Genomic DNA, 14,362 nt, shown 5'->3' with positions numbered 1-14,362 from the left:
GTCTAGACGAGCGAGACGTGCAACTAACTTGTCCAGGAACAAGCATCGTTTACGCGCCGCTTAAACGGTCCGCAAGGATCAGAACGGAGGTTGAATATAAATGAAGTTGTCTTTTGAGCACCGCTGCCGCGTCAACTCTCGGACATGTAACGTAATGAGACAGCAATCAAGGTATCATCGAAGGTGCAACTTTGTCGATCCGGTTCAAAATGGATACAAAATACAAAACACCGGGCCAGACGCGAGGAACATAACTGAATAATTTGCGAGAATATGTGCACGTTAGCGCGCAACGAGATAAGAGGTATGAAATTTGCAAGTTCCAGAGCGTTACAGGCGACGCCCATTCAGAATCGTATAATTTCAATGCATCGAAGACTATCAGCCTTTCTTCAAACTCGTTTACTTCGCGATGTCGACTAATTTATTTGGTGTACTTCATTCAATCAAGATGACGCCAGGCTCCAAGGAAGGGAAATCTTGAAAGAGACGTAAGAATAGGAAGCACGAAGGAATGACAAAGTTAAGGCCCCCGAAGGTATAATTTGGCGGGAAGAAGCGCTCGAAAACGGTCGGGCGGGGGTGTTCGAGCGCGCTTGAGCTTAACGGCGCTCAACATGGAATTAATACGTAATTAAGGTGCGTTCACGTGATTGTCATCGTGGCTGGAGGACCACTTAAGCTCCAGTTCGTCCTCCCCGATCCAACCCGCGTCCTTTAAATTGTTGAAATCGAAATGAACGACGTTGATTGCGGACCGAATCCATTCGACCCTTTGTGTCAAAGAATAACACGGTCTTCTCGCCTCGATTATCCGCGGCTAATTTCTTTTTAATGCTTTCGTTCTTTCGCCTCAGTCGAGTCCCGCAATTTCACCTGCTGGACACGCTTCATCGTGTAATTACCTTCACTCCAGCTCACAGTATATTTGCACAAGTAAGAATGTCCTTAATCGAAAAAGTGCGAACGAGCTCGCGAAGAAGGACGCTTGGAGAATTGAAGGAGATAAGAAGGAGACTGAGGAAATTCTTGAAGCTTAGCAAACAGCTTATTCTAAAGACCTCGTCTATTCATAGTTTCCTTTTAACGACTCTACAAGATTAGTAACTGTACTACCAACATGCAATTATTTTAGTTCCGTTTGATAAAATTGTTCTGCTCGAACTTCGACAGTGGATGAATTCGAAGCTTGAATTTCTCAATGGTAAAATAAAGAACAGAAGTTCGTGACGTCTGCCAATAATATACAGCACACAACAATTCATCGTTAATAACACAATTTCCTGCCAATCACGAATACAGAAAGGCATCAGTGGAAAACAGCGAAATAAAAATGGTCGTTAGAAAAAAATACGCGTGGAATGCGCAGCTTGACCCAGTTGACAGGATGGATTTTGCTGTGAAACACACGTACTTCAACCTGTCCGAATCAACCGGAGCTTTTCGATGCGATCCCGCCACGTAGAGCAACGTAAAATAGAGAATGTGTTTGCAGATATTTCGTTAAAGAATTTGTCAAAATCACGATAGGAGAAATGAATTCAAATGACGAAATTAAAGCTGCGCGCTTTTCTTCTCCGTGAATTGAACGACGAATCAATCGTAACTCGATTAAACAACGCTCATAAATGTAAATCAATAAAGGGTTTCGACTGCACGAAAACAGGATCGTGTTCAGAGGACGACACGTATTTATCCGTTGATGAATTATCGGAGAGCGCTCCTTTCATTGTACTAAATACGTATTTCATAATTAAACGCCTCGAAGCGTGGGATATGCAGAGAATGCCGAACATAAAGGGGGATCGTGACGAGAACAGGGTGCGTTAGAAATTTGAAATTGTCCGTACCCTTTCATCAAATCTCTCCCCTCGTCGGCTGCCTTAATGCAGAATGTTTAAATAGGAGGTATATTACCGGTAGCTCCGAAAAAATTAATAAAAATGCCTGGACCACCGCGAGCCTTTCCGCTCGGCGCGACAAAGCGTTCTTAAATAGAGCGAAACAAATCGACGGTCTTTGGTTAATTAAAAATTTTTCATCGAGCGATAATAAAATAATTTGTTCCCTGCGATTGCACGAAATTAATTTTCTTCCTTTTTTGCACAAACCGAAGAAAAACATGAAACATGAAATTTTCCCTATGGTTATGAGTAATGAAATTCTAATTTTAGATCGTCGAGAGTTAGCGGGAAGTACACACTCATGAAGGGATATCCCAGCGACACTTAAGAGCTTAATTAACGCTACGCGAAACTTGGCTGCTTTTTGCACGACCACCGATGCATACCTCGCGAGCTGCACAGGTCCAAACCAACAGGCGTTTCTGCCTCGTGTGTGCGTTAGGTGCAGGCCCTTACGTGTGCAGGTGGATGAAAACATCAAGGGAGTTGAAATTAGGTTAGGACACATCGAGACGACCAGGATGACTCGATTAAGTGTAACTCCCATCTGTTTAGATTTGATTATGGCACATCCGTTGATGGCCGCCGAGCGCCGATACCGTCTCCGGTGCATCAGATCTTTAACGAGTAAATATACCTCCGCAGAGACGACGATCTTATTCATCCGTGGAACCTGATTTCGCCTGGCAAACTAATTTCGAAACGAGCTCTACTTTGGAAGCAAAATGTATCGTTCACCTTGCCATTCTGTGGTAGAATTTTTCAAGGAAAGTATGACAAGAGTATGACTCTCGCCTAGGTAGGGTCATCTCTGACCCCGTGTAGGCTTCGCGGAATAGCAATTCCAAACGCTCGGCTCCCCGAGGGATAAGGCGAGCCACTTTTTGAAGAAATAAAAATCTCAAGATGTCAGAGTGACCAGTGCAGCCAGGGAGGAAAACCAGGACGATAGTTAATCCTTCGAATAAGGCTAATGGCCACTTCTGAACTGCCGAGACGATCGAATAGGTGCGCCAAATGTCGATAATATACTTGGAGGCACAGGCCAGTCTGACAGAAGGCACCCCTTCAATTCTGCTCGTAACTAATGGCTCGAAACGAAAGGATGGAGCGTCGCGTGATTTAATATCGGACATCGCCGTTACGTCCGAGCGAAGATGACGCGTCGCGCAATTAATTCGCGCGAATACGAAGAAAATATTTCAAATGAAATGTAAGGTCACATTGAGTCGCTTAAGCGTGCCTTCTTTTTCGAGAGTTCCGGCCCATTCGGAGGATTTTATTAAACGCGTTCGCCAGCATTGAGATCCGCCGAGAAAACTTTCCCAGAGATAAAAGAAACGCGAAGAAAAGAGAGGGTCGCGCGGGGGAGAAGAAGGGAGAGGCGCGAGAGGCGCGAGGGTGGAAAAGAGACGCGCGAAGAACGTTAGAAGACGGAGAGCACGGGGTAGGAAGACGAGGACAGAAAGTTTAAACTCATTACTCAACCCCGATGTTCAGCAGGCAGGGAGGGCCAAGACTGGTATGAATGTCTCCTTTATTTCATTTTACGAAATAACACCGGCATTTAACCCATTGGGGCTTTTATCGTCCAGACATGGTAATGGCGCTCGAAATGAGAACGCGCTTTTTGCGAACCGCGATAAATAGGACCAGCTTCGCGCGTGAAGGGTATACGTACTTGTCGGCCGTGTACACGCGTGTCGATGGACCACCGTGTATTTCTGGTTCGTCGAACACCGACGTGCAAGAGATTTAAGAACAGGAATACCATTGTCCGACCCTGATTTCGTTCCTTTAAGTCAGAGTTAACGCATCGACCTTGCAGACCGTAATATAAATTACTACCATCTTAAATCACAACTTTTTTCTTTATTTCATTCCATGACCATATTTTGTTTGATGTACACCAGGATGTATCGTGTAAATATAATCTTTAATGTTGACTGGAACTTTATAGGAGTTCAATATTTAAAAAACTGGCTGTACTCCAACGCTGTATGCGTGTAGAATCAGTTGTGAAAATTTTTAGCGATATATCATTATTAACATACGAAAAAGTAGTGTGTAAAGGGATAGATATAACAAAGCCGCAGTTGTAAAGTGGTTATTCAAGTTACCGAGAGTTTAAGGACTCTGCGAACCTCACAGCGACCATACGGACAAACAGAGTATCAATTTCCCTGGGAAATCCTACTGTAATCCGCCAACAATGGACACTGGGTTTGGTTGGTCGATTCAAGATTCTCTTCGGTAGAGTTCAGTAACCGAAACAACCGATGAGGACGAATTGTCTTATCGTTGACCCCGTAATAAATCCTCGTACTAGAACGTTTTGATATCGAGGATACCCCTTCCCGTATCCCATCCAATTTCTGCCTCCTATCTCTCTTTTTCGGTGAAGTTTCAAAGTCATAGGTATAAAGTGGCCTGTAATCCTTATCCTGCTCCCGATAAAGGTCATATTTTCGGCTGGATAGTCCGCTGCACGCCTTCACCCTTGGAAATGTATTATTTACTGTACCGCCTACTATATTTGCCCCTACAGGAGAATCGCTTGGGTCGATCGACACGTACTCGAACTTCTTCCAACAGAAGGGAAACATGAATGGGACGAAAAACCGAGCACGTTCCAGTTTTTCTCGAGATATAATCTGTGCTATGATAGAGATTGCTTTGAATTGAACAAAGGTGAAAGAAAATCGCACCAACTGTTAAATAACTCAATATTACATATTGGGGATTACGAATTCCCCAGAAATTTCAAGCGCAGACGATTCCAAAGAAGCACGATCTGTGATTTATTATTCCATTTAATGTCTACACACGTTAGAGCGAATGAACTCTGAGACCTCCCCATCCGTACCAAAGCTCCGTTAATTGCGGTATCGAACTTCGCAATCTCATTCGTCTTCGACCAACCGTGACGACACCACCTTCGTTCCAACGTATCGGTTACGAGCCACTCTGACCGAGTGAAACGGACAGTTAGACCGAGCGAAGGAACAAGCGAACGAACGAGCAAAGTCAGAGGAGCCAGGGTTGCTCCAGCGGCGAGGGTGCAAGAGCCCGTGCGTGTTCGAGAGATGCCAAGAGTGCAAGAGATCGAAAGTGGCGCAAGCATGGGGAGCAGCGAGGAAGAGAAGAATATATTATACCTAGCGTCAGCTGTGCTTTATAACCCAAGCATCAGGCTGGCGTCACGGTATGGGTTTATACCCCGCGATACACAGTGCGTCTGCGAGCCCCTCTTCTCCAGTACGATCAGCTCCGCTTCTTTTTTCCACAAGGTGCCATTCCTTGCCTTGCATCGCTCGACTATCTTCCGCCTGCTCTCCTTTCTCTTGCTCCCTTGCTTGGCCAAGTTGCAGGAGCGACGGTTTTTGTGTCCCCCCGATCATTACACAGTCGTGGAACTACAGACAACCAACTCCACGATGAAGTTATCCGCACCGTACGTGAGCGAGGTGTCAATACTTTCAGCCACTCAGGGGATTCGCAAAAAACCGTGACCGCCCCGACCACAATTTAAAAAAGGCAAGTGGAATGCACGACGGCGCGGGGAACTGGTTCTTTATAGACGTTTAATTCGGCCTCTTTGGAGGTAGAACGTTTATACGGTTCTTCTGGGCATGCGGACGCATTGAAACGAAATCAAATTTTCATCTGTTCGGTAATATACGGTTCACGTGGCCGTTCCAACGCCTCCCTGAACGTGGAATGCACCCCCGTGAATGGTGGCAAGGTTTTGGCCGTGAAGCGTCAAGCAGAACCCCTTGCACTGAATGAAAGCTAAACCCTTATGAACATTTAAGTAACTCTAATGGAAGTTTGGATCCCGTCGCATCGTGGAAAGTTGAGAACTCGCCAGACGCCAACCATGCGCAGGGAAAATCTCCTTGTTCGTGACTACCGACGCCAAGGAACACATACCACGTCTGAAGGCACTACACGGAGACTGACAACTTGACACGTGAGCGTGTCGTGCACAAGTTCCTTAATAAAAATAACGTCGTCTCGTTTCTTCGAGCGACTCGGGACTAAGGACACGAATGAAACTAAATCTTTACATTCAATATTACATGAACCACGTCACTTAAAGTAATAACCACTACATCGACCTTCTAATTCAAAGCGTCATTACCTACAAGCGAGCATCATCGACTATCGAATCGAAATCGATTTAAACGCGTTATTCTGATATCAGTCGCACGTCTTATTCCGAGGTGCTGGCAACGAGGACGTTCTGCGAGGAGAGACCATTTCATAGATCGGTAAGGCATATGCTTGCAAAGCAGCCTGCAGCCTCGGCAGCATGCCGCATATTAGAGCACGTGTGTACGATTATATATCCTCAGTACTGAGCATACGGTCCGCACACAACACTGCGAATTAAATTACGTCAGTCTATATCGTGTAACAATGCGCTCGCAGAATTACGCGGAGAACCAGCACGTCGTCAGTAGGACGTGTTACAGCTGTAATGAGGCAGAGTGATTTCACGATGAAACAGCGAGAGACAAGGGAATCCCGTGCATAAACGCGGAAGCAGCTGTAAATCGCGTTACATTCATCATCTTCTTCGTTCATGCTCAACTGCTAACAATAAGCTCCGCCTTTGAACGCTAAGGTGAATAATCTATTTGTCTGGGTCGGTATTTCAGGGGAAAAGAAACGAAATTTGTCTGCCTCTTCTGGATAGGATAGGATAGCGCTTAATTTTTTGAGGATACAGTCGATTTGACAACTAGAGTGTTTGAAATCAGCCGATGGAATACGAATGAATGTGAAATTCACCTTTCGCAAAGGACAAGTATTAGTTTCCATAACAGGTATCACTGCCAGTTATTTACCATATATATATATTCGATAATGGTACACTCGAAAAGCATAGTCAATCGCAGAAACTACAGAAATATGTATGGCTTTCCGATAGTATCGATAGATAACGTACACGGTGCGTATGAAAAGTACCTGTGTGTATGTACTATACGTCGTTGAAAGTCTTTTCACCCTACACTGTTAATCGCCTATCCGACGATCGATATTATCGAAAATGTATCGCGTACTCCCGTATCTCTGACGCGCCTCGAATCGATCGCTTACGGACGTAACGTCCCTACTTTCGAAATCTCTAACGATGCAATCAAACGGCGCAATAAATCACCCTTCCTCGGCGGGTTTTGTATTAATAAAAAATCCATTAATCTCGGCCCGTGGCGGGGAATAAAAGCAAAGGGAGGGGAAAAATGAAACAATTCGAGCGAATCTGCGTTCCAGGTCCCCTAATAATTTAGTCGTCCGGTTGAGGGGTTGCCTGAAAATCGTCGCGCGATTCTTCACGGCGCAGCGTTAATTTTATTCCCGTGAGCGCGGAGAGCGTGAATTAGTGTCCAGAAAGGGATGGTACCAGGCCGGCTACCATTACGGCGAGGCAACATACGTAAGGGCGTCCACGTACGGACCGACCTGGCGCGATACCGGCGAAGAAACATCTCCGCGTGCCGTGCTGGGACATAATTCATTGCCGGCAGGAAGCTTGTACCTTAATCTCATCGTATTCTGGCCGAACCGCTGCGAAGGACGACGACGACGACGAGGAGGAGAAGGAGGAGGAGGAAGAGGTTGAGGAGGAGGACGGTGCAGTGTGAAACGTACTGTAGGTTGTACGTGCAAACGCGGTGGTTATAAAGGCGGCCAATGTATGCATGGACCACGTACATAACTATCAGCGGAATGTATCATCTCTGCAGTCCAGCAGCAGGACATGTTATTCTCGGTACGAACCAATCCCTGGGAATCCAATGGGAATTATTATGTAACCCCCATAATATAAATGCATCGAGGATTTGTCGAACGGTACCCCCCTGTCCATGTACGCCTATACCCATGGAATATTACGTATAATACTGTAACACGGCCTATCGACCAAAGGTACACGTCGAATCGCATTGATCTCTCTGGAAACCATACCGGCTACGCCATTAACGTGGGGTTTTTGATGGGATAAATACAAGGGTTTTCGACGGTTCCACCGTAATACTATTCCTTTTATGGTGTACCGCTGCAACTCCGAATATCGATTGAATTTTGCAACAATAGAGTATCTACGAGTCTGCCTCCGGTTATCCGTAGAAAAAAATTATACGCAGTAGTTGCGGAGAAATAAAATATAACAAGTCCCCGTTGAATACCCATTGGATTCCGTGCAGAGAGCAGAAAAAGCAATTCTACCGATTAACATGAAATTTTCGTCCGAGGGAATATTCGACTGGACGGGGGGCCGAAGCGTGACGACCATTCGAACTAGCGCGTTAGACCCAGAACGGAGCAGGGATCGGGTACTAATTTCGCGGCGGACGATAGAAATTCAGCCCATGTCTCACGGATGATAACGTACTCAAATAACGCGATAACGCGAGGCTGCTTGAAAAGGAGCAGAATAATTCGCTAACAACAGCGCGGTAATTGTTCGTTCTCCAAGGTAACGCGAGAATCTGGAGAGAGCAGAACGACCGATCCCCTGCGCCTTGTTTCGTGTAGCCGCGTCGAGGCTACTTAATGCGCATTTAAATAAGAATTGCCCGTTTACACGGACGATTTTAATATTCCACGATACAATCGCGAAACAGGATTACGAGGTAGTGGCGTTAGCCGAGGATGAAAAGCGCGAGAAACACCGTGGAGGGATTTTGCGTCAAGAAACGAAGTCAGAGGACAGAAGGAACAGCTGTATCTGTGGAATAGCGTATGTAAATATCCGACAAGCAGCCTACGGGAAGAAACCTGGAATAACGTGGGGCGTTATGGAAAAGTAATAGCATGGTGTACCTACTAGGCTTTGTCTCGCGATCAGGTGCTACTGTGCCATTCTCGAATCGAGATAATGTGACTCGATATACAGGGCTTGTTGCTAGGTAACGTCGAATCAATAGGGAAAACGGGGGAATGTAAAAAGTATATGCATTTCCGGTAGAAATTTATATGCAGTGATTTACTCGTTACCGAAATTTAGGGGATCCATCGCGAATATTATAGGAGTACTACTCGACCAATGTACCGAATTTCCAATCACACGAATCACGTCTTTGCAATGAATTCAACAATTCTGGCATTACACTTGAAGCAAAATTTAACGAAATCATGGGTCAAGAAACACGTTATTAACGAGAGCACAAAGGATCATTTGCTAAAAAGCCATTTGGGAATAGCTGACGTTAAATGACGAACTGGCATAACGTTGCCACGGTAAACACAACTGGAAGAAAATCGATGGGTGCACAAAGGGAAAATTAAAAATCGTACAATGGACTAATGTCGAGCAGCCGCAACGACCACTGTATGGCGCGCGGTCGTTTTGATTTCGCTGATTCGGACGGTAGTTATGCTTTAACGTGGCAGTACTTAAATAAATTATCAATCGCGTTGAAAGCCAGCAATCTGGCCCGGGGAATCAAGAGCAAGAGGCTCAGTAGCGGGGAAGCCCGAAACCGAGGGGACCAGAAGTTAAAAGTGAGACGAAGCGTCGAGGGCGATTAAGCAAACATCCAATTTTCCTTTTTTCGACCAGCCGACGTATGAACTCTGCCTCGTTCCATACCGGACAAACGTGGCTTTTATTTGCGGTACGTCGGCCGTTCGACGTTCGTTAAATCGTTATAAGCGATCCGAGCGCTACCGAGAAGGATATAAATGGATCTCGAATCGACACAAGTGTTAGTGGAGTTTCCCCACAAATGAGAAAGCAATTTACAAATACACAGCGATGGGTATTTCACTCTTTTCGTTCTTAAATGTAGGCCTGAATTACTGCAGTTGAGCAGCCAGCGGCGGAACGATTTAGTAAGTAGTATTAGACGTGCAAGTCAGACAGCGCAGTAGAGTGACATACGGGCAACTAAATTCGTCCAACTATACCATTGATTGGAAGTAATACAGGCTAATTGGATCATTATTAGATGACAGTAGAAAAGTAAACTATGGTATGTGTACGATAAAGAGGATAAGATGACGCCGAGGTCAACAGAAACCATCTTGTGAAGAAGGCGAAGTCGATCTCCTGTTTTATGACGAATAAAACTGTGCTCTACGCGTTACGGTGAAGGCGCACTCAGTCTTGCACGCCACGTGTATACACGAACAATCCGTGAGCAGTCAGAGCAGTGGTTCCTTTATGGTTCGCCACTATTGTCGACGCGGATACTACTACAGACAGGGTTTCACTCGTCGAGAGTCAATTTCCTCGAACGAAACTATTGCGAAGGAGAGGACAAAGTTTCTAGCGAGGTGACTCCAACCCCTTCCTTTCTTCGGATTATCCTCGAGACCACGATGGAGAACAGGCTCAAATTCGCCTGTGAAAATTTGGAGATTTCCATGGAAAAATCCAGAATACATTACTAACCAGAGTCCTGCCTTGTATTTGCTACTTTCGTTCTTAGTCCTGCCACAAAGTACCTTTAAAACTATTAGTCCCTTTCCTGTATCCTTAGCATCGATTGCCATAGTATCTGAATTTGTCGAGAGCAAGCGGATACACGGCAACACGATCCATTTCCAGCTCTACGACTCCGTTTAGTATCGGTTCTGGAATTGCACGCGACATTCTTACCCGGGAGAGAACATACATGGAAATGGAACTTCGGAATCGCATTGCATTAGACACAGTCCAAATAAGCTTTCGCGGAAAACTTTGAAAAGTGTGTAGATTGTTTCAAACTCAGCAATACGATAATAGTACCAATATCAGGGATCCTAAATTATATTTGAACGTACGAACACAGAATTCAAAGTATTCTATTAAATCCAAATTTCCTCTTCTCAATTCTATCTCACCCACTAATGACAAGGGTACCACGCAAAGAAGAAAGCACCCTAATGTCTTTCTCTGTCCAGACATAACGCAGATACGCACAAGCAACGAGGAAGATCCATCGATTTGGTCGATAAAACACGGACAAACGGCCGACATTCGATCCCGCGTCGACAACGAAGCGGTTTTTGCCCGTTAACCGAACTCGCCCACCTTCCTAGCCACCCCCATCCCCTGCTACCACATTAGTCAACCACCCAATGAAACTGGAAGACAGATCGATCTTCGCTTCTCGACGTCGAGTCAAGTTTAACGCTTGCGAAACTTCGGTTCGCGGCAACTCACGCTTCTTTAACGCTTCCACATGGGGATGGCTGCACGCGTATGCGCTTCGATGCTTGCACGCACACACGCAACGTGCAGGGATGCGGTCGCGCTTATGGTGCACTTGACCCTCGGCTGAAACGCGGCTGGGCAAATCGATGTCGATGCTTCGACTCGGCTCACCCGGTACATTTATAATGCTCGACCTCCGAAAGCCGCCCACGGCAACGCACGTACATCCTGAAGCGGGCAGGGGCGTGAACGCGCCGGACTTTTTCGTTGCCCTTTCAATACCGCCCTTTTTTCCCTCCGAGGGGAAGAAGAGAGGAAACCGATCGAACGGAAAGAGTAAAAATCCACACGTACGCGGTGCCCCGTGACGCGTGTATCGGCGGTTTGAGGGGAAGAAATATCGCGGCGATACGTCACGACTCCAATCGAGACGCGGTCGCATTGCTGACGAAATGGCTCGAAGCGGGGGAATAAAAAGCGGGAGAAAGGTCAAGAAATCGGCCTCTAAACCTCGCGTTCTAGTCGCACGAGGCACGTAGAAGTCTACCCAATGCACTCGAGTCGAAACGATGTGCTCTCCCAACGATTTCTCTCTGTTCTCAGGGTCCCTGATTTTATTATATTTCTTTTGGGAGTGTTATAACAGCCTCGCGTCGACTGTAAATGGGAAAGTAAGAGAGAGGGTAACTATTGCCGCGGGCCCGTAACTGGCAAACACGGGAAGTAGCTTCGAAGAAAAATAAGAGAAAGGCGAGAGGAGGAACAACAAAGTGTGGCAGAAAGGGAAGCGGTCTCGATGAAGATACGAAAAGGTTGGGTCAGGGGATATGATTTCGGAGGAAGAATGTTACGATAGCTGGATAAATGACGATAAGGATCGAGCGATCGTTATAGCGAAACGGTCCTGTGATACCTGCTACACCAGCCAGCCTGATCTTTCTGCTCAGGAACGCGTTACCATTCGTGGAATGCTTTAGCGTGGAAATGCGGTCGTCTCCTATTCGGAACAAGGACATTCACGGTAATATCTCGGATGAGATTAAACGGAGCTTGCATTCTTCGTATGGGGAACCGGGTAATGTTTTCCGTAAATACGATGCCTCTAGTGACTACACGAGAGGTTCGAGTAACAAGACTGTGTGCGTTCCAGTATCTTAAAACCGTCAAATCTACGTTTGCCCTCGAAACTTATGCGGAATTTAGGAAAATTTAATGATCTCAGTAAGCGCAAGTTGTATCATCTCTTATGATATTGCTCGTGTTTTAGAGACAATCAAACTACTACTATTACTTTTAACTTGCTACTATTACTTGTATCAAAAGCGCAATGGTGATTGCATTGAATCTACAAGCACTTACCCCTATACTAAATAGTATTTAATCAGTTATTTCCAAGCTAATAGACTAAACCAAAAAATATACGTCTTGGATTTACACGCTACTTATATAAATCGGCTCGAAGCTAATTGCGATGCAGCACAATTAACTCGAGTAAGATGAGAGAAAAATTTGCCTGCGACTTACATTGGATTGGTGGAGTTCCAGTAAATGTCCGGCAGGTGAGTACAAGTGGCCTCCCGAGGGAAGGCCTCCATCACGGCTAACATCAAAAGAAATAGGATGAACCAAGGCATGATGTCCAGCTGAATCTTGAGGCCGTTTGTGTACCGCTTCCAGGGAAAAACTGTGTGTCGTATCAGTCACCTGTATCAGAAGAAAGAAAATATTCATGTTGCAATTTATAGAAATATCCGTAAATACAAACTACCGGTAATAACCGGAAAGAGCAGTTAGTGCAGGTATTGCGAAGCTAAGAGAACTACTTCACTTAAATAAAGCCGTAAACTGCACGTGTAATTAGAAAGCAAGAATTCAAGCTAATTAACGATTCAAGGAAGACTCCTATTCCTTAGGTATCCACGAGGGCGTAGAAGGTTTCCCCGTAGACAATAAAAGGAAAGTAAAAGCCGGCCGACTCGTACAATCGCAACGAAGAAACCTGAACTTAATTTCTACCACGGTACGGTCCTGTTCACCGTCTGAATCTTAACGACTTATTTTGCAGCCTACGCGCGAACAAAAATTTCATTTTCGCCACCGTGGAACATATTAATTAGGGACACATTCTACAAAATTAGAGTGCATTATCTCCTATAAGAAAAGTTTGAATAGCAAAACGTAAGAACCACTATAAAGAGCGAAACGACGAAGAAATAATTTCGACAGCGACGTGAAAGCTCACGAGGAGAACTTGAAAACCGTTTTTAATGGCAGTGCATTTGCCGATGTTTTATGAAAGCGAAGCTTCAAACAAGGATAAGCCCGCGAGAAGAACAAAGAGAAAGGAAAAGAGAAAAGAAATGGTAAAAGGTGAAGAGACAAGGGGGTGCAGAGTGTCGGGATGCAGTTATTGCAGTCACGTCTAGCCTAACCGCGACAGCTCGCGGTAAGGCAGTCAACTGTCTCCGCGAGTCCTGTTTCTTTTTCACATTAACCGCGCTCAATTTAGCCCCCCTATACCACCTGTCTTTTATACTTCCACTCTGTTTCCCCCCGCAACTTCTGATACTCTATAGAGACGTGGCTGTATTGCAAAAGGCAGACGGCGACATTTTCAATTTATAATCTATTTACTTTCATCGATTTTACATCGAACACAAAGTAACACGATAGGCTCGCATAAATTCCCCACTGTAATTTGTGCATTCGCGTCTGGCTTCGACTCTGATCGCAGCCAGATACCAGATCGACGCTCGTTCCTCATTGCAGAGGACCCCCCATCGAGTGAATCTTGTTTGGAACAGAGTCACCTGCTTTCAGGGCCGCAGCCCCAGCCGATCTCGAAGGAAAGACGGAACTTTATTGCGTTTTTGCACGAAAGACACGTTTACGACGTGAGGCGGAAGAGAACGAGAGTGAAACGCGTGGCGTGGTCCGACCCAACGAGAGGGAGAGGACTGGGCCGGGATAAAGCATAAAACAGTGTACATCCAGCAGAGAAGAAGACCATTAAAGACCTACCGAGCTGTCGGATAGCTCGCTATTCTGTCAGCGGGACAGGCTCAGCCTTTAGCTACAGGTTCTTCCTCCCGTTCTCCATTTCCGTCTTTATTCCCTGTTTCATCATTCCCCTCACTCGCCTCCGTTTTACTCTTCCTCTTTTTCTCGGATTTGCTACATCAAAGCCTGATTTTCTCGAGATACTCCGAGGTCACGATATACCATCGAGATTTTTCTCATCGTTTTATGGAGACGGTAAATAAGTACATACCCGCGTCGAGAGAAGTTAAGGCCACGATTTTGGATAATA

The sequence above is a fragment of the Calliopsis andreniformis genome, chromosome 6, assembly GCF_051401765.1.
Source record: "Calliopsis andreniformis isolate RMS-2024a chromosome 6, iyCalAndr_principal, whole genome shotgun sequence".
NCBI lineage: Eukaryota > Metazoa > Arthropoda > Insecta > Hymenoptera > Andrenidae > Calliopsis > Calliopsis andreniformis.
Note: the sequence above shows the minus strand (reverse complement) of the source record.